The sequence below is a fragment of the Epinephelus fuscoguttatus genome, linkage group LG21 (assembly GCF_011397635.1).
Source record: "Epinephelus fuscoguttatus linkage group LG21, E.fuscoguttatus.final_Chr_v1".
In the NCBI taxonomy this organism is placed as follows: domain Eukaryota; kingdom Metazoa; phylum Chordata; class Actinopteri; order Perciformes; family Serranidae; genus Epinephelus; species Epinephelus fuscoguttatus.
This window is the reverse complement of record NC_064772.1, coordinates 23,502,030-23,508,963: the sequence shown is the minus strand read 5'-3', so window position 1 is coordinate 23,508,963 and position 6,934 is coordinate 23,502,030. Positions and strand designations below refer to the sequence as shown.

Here is a 6,934-nt window from a genome sequence, read left to right as displayed (position 1 = left end):
CAACTTTGATACAAAATTAGTCCCTGATATGGACCAAAGCAAGACAACTCTAGGTCTGAAGGCACCCTTACTGTAGGTTGTCTAGTTTCGCCTGACATCTGTACCTTTGTGCTAGTTTAAGATTAGCATGCTACAGCCTCTTAAAAACAGTAACAGCCTCTAGTTATCTTCACCGAAGAGCCAGCAATTGAATTATAGGGGCCATGGTCCCCCCCTGGCCTCCCCTGTGGTCGCCACTGCCGAAAAGATCAATTTGCAATTGTGGAAGACAGACTCTCTTCACTGCTCATTTTCTCTGTTAAAACTGTTTTGGCTGTGCAGAGCAATTACAAAAACACTTAATCCACAATATTGGACAGCTGAGTCTCAGTGCTTACAGATATGCACGATGGGGTTCAAGCCCCACTTCCAGGAAGCATCCTTTCTGCTCAAGTGTCCTTGAAACTGAATCCTTCCCAGCTCTGTCACAGAGATCAGAGCCTTGAGGATCTGCAGGTGAAAAGGCTATGAAATGAAAGTTTTTAAGATGTGTATAACAAGGGTTATGAGTCCAAGTGTTGCTTCAGATTCACAAATTCACATGCAAATGCCTTTTCTCAGGCTGATATTAACCTCTGTGTGTGAGAATTCAACTGCTGGAATCAATAGTTCACCACATTGAGGTAAAGATGTCAAAATAGCTCAAACTATCCAGATCTCAGCCGTCCCACTTGTAGCTACCGCGGTCAGTGGGTTGTACTCCTCTCCTCCACCTGCAGGACAGCTGTGCGCCGCTGCCACGTTTCTCCTCGCTGCTGGAGTGGACGCGCGAAGTGGGGGCGCACTCCTCAGCCATCAAAACCCTTTGCTCGTGAGATGCGCAGCTGTGACTGAGAGCAGCATCGGACACATCGCCCACCACCTCCACTCAGCTTGGCTTCTCGTGCACAAGCTCCGACTGTTTCCAGCTTACAGGACAGTTTTGTTTTTGTTTTTCCGGGCCGGCGCATTTGCGTTTTTTGGCACCCGCGTCCAGCCCCCAAGAGCGGAGACACATTGTCTGTGGCGCAGCGCGACAGTGCGGTGTCCGATTACAAACCGTGCGCCGAGGAGCCACCGGCACAGAGCGCTTCTCTGTGGGGCAGAAATAGCACGCAGGACTCCGGAGGGACGAGAGAGAGCGCAGAGGAATCTCTGCAGAGAGAGACGGAGTTTTTACAGAGGTCGATTTCTGGCAGGAGACGCGAGGAACGGAGGATATATCATCTTCAGCTCATCTTTATCTTTTGTTTCTCCGCTAACACTGACTCTTCTCACCGGGACAAGACACGCAGCTTCGCTCCCTATAGATGAACGGGAGTTGGGCACCTCACTTGGTAAGGCAAGCTTATTTTATTGCAGATTGTGCAGCTGCTTTTATTATAAAGATATGCCACACGCTTCTGCAGACATTCCCTTTCTAGGTGCAATGTATTAGTTTTCTCCCTGACTTTTCCTCCTTTACATATATACATACATATCCTTTATTTTTCAGTCATATTACAAGTTAAAAAATAAGTTAAAACATATTTCAGACGTTGAATAATAGCCAGAATCCAGCACGAACCCTACAACAGCCCAGAAATCCAAAACCCCACAATATCCAGACTCAGTTTTAGAAGTTTTGCCTGCTGCTTTACCACGTCTGACCACTTGGTGGTGCTGGCAGAGTGCAGCCATCACCAGGTCCCCCATCACCTTCTCTTTATATTCCACAAATTCCTGTCCTCTTTTGAATATCTTATGACAGTTGATCAGGGTCTGGTAACCAAAAGTCTCAGTAGCACAAATATTATGCATTCACTGCAGCGAGTGCACAGAGTACAAGCGTGGAAAATCTGACTGGTCATGACTATAAAAGAGAAAATAGTCTCGGCTGTGCTGAAAATGTCAGTGCCTTTATAGCCCAGATGCAAATTAGGAGATTTTTCACGCTCATTTCTTTATTGTTTTTATTTCTCTGAATATAATAACAGCATTGTGTCATCTGCGGCTGCGGATCAATTGTCTCTGCTTTTATGTGTGACCTTTAAAATGTGTTTGCTTGCTGTGTTTAGTTTAGTCTGAATTCTAATTGCTTTTGTCGAAATGATGACACTGTTCTGAGGAGACAAACACATCGTCTGTCCTTCAGGAGATTTGCTGATTGTGTGATTTCATACCCCATATTTCACATTTAATGAAAGTGACAAGATGTGTCAATTTCCCTTTCTTCTGCACATCTCTTTGTTGAGCTTTTCAGACCTTCCAGTCATACAACTGAAACATCAGGCTTCCCACACAATAGTAGAGCCAGTGCGGAGTCCTTGAAGGTTTCTAAGGTTTTGTAAAACTCACAAGAAAAAGTTATATCACAAGTAGTAGAGGAGCAGTCCCTGAACTTTCCCTTATATTCCCAAGGAAACCAACCGTTATCCTGAACAAAAGCCTTCCTGCCACAGCAGTCGATGTATTTGTCTGTGAGCAGGTCGGAGGAGATTAGACAATGTGAGCACACAATAGTGAAATCTGTGTTTGTGCTGCAGGTGAGAAGCGTGATTGGTGTTGTGAAGGAGATAAAATATGTGTGCTCCTCAGTTACCCCGCGGCTCTGTCCTTGGCTCTTACCGGCCCTGCAGTAGGTTTGGATGAATGCTAATCTCCAGCCCTGATCGTGCTGATTGGTGTACGATTAACTGGGCATAATTGGCAACGAAGTCACTTATTCGCCATTGTTTTTGCAAGCCTGAGGCGAGCACCTTTTTAGGGAACATGCAAATTCTCACTCAGATGTTGTGTCCAGAGTATAAAGCACCCAGAGCGCTCTGTTACGTTTCACTGGAATTCACACGGGTCGGTGGTTGTTGTGGTCGTGCAAGCTTTGGGGACTTGAAAGCTGCAGTTCTGATAAACACAGTCAGCTTCCTCTGATCTTATGGCCTCGGACCCATGAGGATGCTGCGGCTCATCCGCGCTGTCACACTGTTCTTACCCATGGAAAAAAAAGGGGACCTTTATCCAGATGGTAGAATTACTTTGGACTCGCAGCGTCCAGGCCTTTATTAGACGTCGGATGCCAAACTCCCCCAGGAAAGGAGAGGGAAAGAGATGAGAAAGAAATACAAAACTACAGAGAAAGAGAGGGGTGAAAATGCTGAACCAAGGAGTCATGTGACTTTATGCCTTTTGGCAAAAGTTGCCAGTTTATATTGCAGCTGAAGTGCTAGAGAAACACTGCATGGAGAAAAAGCAACATTAGATTTGGAATGATTGGTCGATTCCAGTCAATTTTAGAGCTGAAAAAACTCCAAGCGTCGTCTGTTTGCAGCTTCTCCAATATGAGGATTAGTTACTTCCCTCAGTTTTATATCTTTAGAAACTGAATTTTTATAGTTTTTGGACACCTGAAGGCTTGACTTGGGCTCTTTGACGCAGAGACATTTTGCAGACTAAACTATTAATCGTGTAGTTGAGAAACTGAACTTAACGGCAATTATTTTATGTCATTATTTTAGAGAGAATTAGGGCAATATTTCTGACCAAATACTTCAACATCAATATTGCGACAGTACTAAAGGGTTGATTTTTGGTATAATGAGATTTTTTGATAGAAAGAAATATCATCAGTAATGTAAGTATAATGACTAAGTGGGTAAAGGCAAATTCAAGACCAGCTACAACAGTCTGGTCAGCTCAGAAAATTCCATCACTTTACTGTAACCTGCCTTTAAAACAGGGAAAGACAACACTTCTGAGATGATATCTCCTCTCATATCACGATATTGATGTAATATGGATACACTGCTGAGCCCTATGTATCATGAGACTAGATTTCGTCTTAGATTTTGGATATTGTAGTATTAGTGTTGTGTTTTCTTAGTTTTAAAGGCTGCATTACAGTAAAGTGATGTAATTTTCTGAACTTGCTGGACTTTTGTAGTATTTGTCTTTACCTCCTTAGTCATTACATCCATATTACTGATGATTATTTATCAAAAATCTCATTGCATCCCCACAATATCATGGCAATATCAAGGTATTCGGCCAAAAAATATTGTGGTATTTGATATTCTCATATATCGTCCAGTCCTAATATCACGATACTGATATAATGTTGATTTATTTTCCACTCTCAGAACACCAATTTACTGGTTCCAGCTTTGCAGATGTGAAAATTTGCTGGTTTCCTTAAACTTTTATTGTAATAAATTTTGTATCTTTGGGTTTTGGACTGTTGGCTGCATAAAACGAGAACATTAAATATGTCAACATGGGCCTTTGGAAACCGTGATGTGCATTTTCTGACACTTTGCAGACTGGAATTAATCAGTTAATTGAAAGAATAACTGGCAGATTAATTGATAATGGAGATAATTGTCAGTTGCAGCCCTAAACAACATTAACACTCACACTCCCACCCCATGGAGTCATCACAGAGAGATGAGCAACAGATGCAGGGAAGCCTGTGAAGTAATGTAAACCAGCCTCACATTCCAGCGCCCGGTGAAAAGCAGCATATGATTAGCGTGATTGATATTTGCACTGTGTTGGAAATTTGCCCGAGCGCTGACACAGAACACCAGCACAAACACAGCAATTAGTCCCAGCCAGGAGGATTCCATGATGAAAATGACCCCGGTGGCCTCAGCGGGCTGTGTGGTCGCCATGGATACCAATTGAATGACAAGCTCCATTGTCGTCGACCTTTGTGATTCGGCGTCACCTCAGGGGTCGAGCCCTGTTGGGAGTGAAAGTGAAAGGCATTATCATGCACGTGTAAACCAAACAGCCATTACCCTCTGGCCCCTGGGTGCTCTTTAAGGCCCTTTGGTTACTTATTTATCCGACACCGGCAAGATGGGGCTTTGAGATAGATTGTCCCTGTGCACACAGACGCACAAAAGATCTGACTTTATTGGCTGTGAATTGCATGGAAGCCCCGGTTGTGCAGATTCTCCTCAGTGGATGATTTATTGCTTTAATGCAAGTAAACTTGGAGACTCAAACAATAGCTGAAGTGGTTTGCTCTTCTCTCCTGCTGTGCTTTGTCCTCTCCCCACCACAAGCTATTTATACATCACAACCACTTTGCCATTATCGCATCCCTCCCTTGTTCTCGCTGCCACTTCTGATTTCAAGACTGTAGCTCCGGAGAATCATCCCACATGTGAGGCGACACTGATTCAAAATATTTGTTCTCAATTTTCAGTGGGATCTGGAGCTTATTTGTGCAGCAGCCGCATACTCAGATACATTTCTGACCTATCCCTGCAGAACAGAGAAAGTTGCCGGGGTGCAAGCAAACAATTCAAGCACTCTCAGTTATTTAGTGAGATGGTGCGATGTTGCCATGGCGACTCCAAGGTCTCCTGCAGGGGGATTTTAGTGCCCCGTCCGTCACAATAGAGCTGAAAATGTTTGCAAAAATGAAAGTTTATCATCCGCGGCACTTGTGTTCTCCAAAGGCCAAAGTGTCACGACAGTTGCCATAGAGATCGTGAGGAAGCTATCAAGTGGGACGCACAGCACAGCCCCGCATCTGTTGTTTATCCTCAACAAGAATCTGTATGTCACAGAGATAAAGCGGACTCGCATCTCTTTTTCCGTCAAGGTCAGCTTTGAAAGGTTTTGTCGCTCGAGTGGTGGCATTATTTCAAGATGCACATTGTGAGGAATATTATGCGAGGAATATTACACTGTGACGCTACACAGCTGGAGTCAAGTGAGTTAAAGTGGAAACGCACGTGCAGAATGAGGACAGATTTGTGGGAAGAGCTGGAAATGTAGTGATTAAAAGTGGACTGTACAGACACACACACACACTCGCACACACACACGCAGCAGTTCTCTGATGGGACAGATTCTTGTAAAACAGGCAGTGGAAGCTGTGATAATTTCACACTGCATGCTAAACAGCAGAAACAGCACAGGGGCAGGTGTAGGAAATAATTTGAGTTCACGGTGCGTCGGGGAAGCAAAGGGAAGGGGGATATGTGATCCTGGATGCACCATTATTTCTGCTGCTCGGATCCAAGAATGAATGTGGTTTGAGTAAAACGTCCAGTTTCATGTCCGCACGTCAAAGGGAATTAGCACCACCAAAGCAGCCTTCACTCTCCGGCACTGTTACACTACATTAGCTCTGTCCCTCACTCTGCTACAACCTCAAAACCCCACTCAAATAGCAGAGGAATCTGTCTTTTAACCACCACTACAGGAAGAAGAGGGAGACTCTATTTGGGTCACGATTAAATAATCCCCAAAGCCTCTTTTTCACTGGGGATCAAGCCAAGAGGATGTTTGAAAGGTTAAACAGAGATGGATCCAAACTTCTGTGACAACAGGAGAAGCGATTATTGTAAACTTATTTAAGTTTGGAGTTTGTTGTACCACCGAGGCGAGCCGGGGAGTATCAGAGGGGAGGGGGAGATGTGAGCAGAGGGAGAGAGGTGTAATGAGTCAGGGGGGAAAGAAGGTGAAAAGAAGGATTTTAAAATGAGAGATCGAGGAAGAGAGAGTGAAGAGGCTTTGCTGGTCTTTGTTTATTGACTGAATGAGCGCCACAGGGCCATTTGAAGGGTGAAATGAGTCATGAGTTGTCACCAAACACACGCAGAGAGAAACACACACTTTTTCCTCCCCTCTCTGGGCCGTCACCCAGCTGTATTTCTCTGGAAGATGAATGACTTTGAAGCATGAATGAGAGGATCATTTGATAGCCGTGCTCCGCTCGTATATTTCTCTTTTATAGGAGCTTCTTCCTCTTTCAGGCTGCAGCTCGTACCTCTGAGGTGAGAGCAAAACTGGACTGCCTCCTGCGAGACTTTGACACTTGCCGCTATGTATAGTCACAGCTAAATTAGCAGCCTGCACCTATCCAAAGCAGGTGCCCGGGTCTACGCTTTCTGCGTGTTTGTTTGTGATTCGCGATGTTGTG

At 44.5% G+C, this 6,934-nt stretch overlaps 1 protein-coding gene across 2 annotated transcripts in view; it reads left to right on the top strand.

The window, feature by feature from the left end:
* Positions 1 to 611: 611 nt before the first annotated feature.
* The window catches only part of sema5a (sema domain, seven thrombospondin repeats (type 1 and type 1-like), transmembrane domain (TM) and short cytoplasmic domain, (semaphorin) 5A), a 185,852-nt gene continuing 179,529 nt past the window's right edge, over positions 612 to 6,934 (top strand). Inside the window, exon 1 of one of the 2 annotated variants that reach the window (XR_007448256.1) lies at positions 612 to 1,355. The gene's annotated coding sequence lies outside the window, so the exon portion shown is untranslated. The remainder of the gene's footprint in view (positions 1,356 to 6,934) is intronic. The other variant, XM_049565099.1, reaches the window with a different exon arrangement.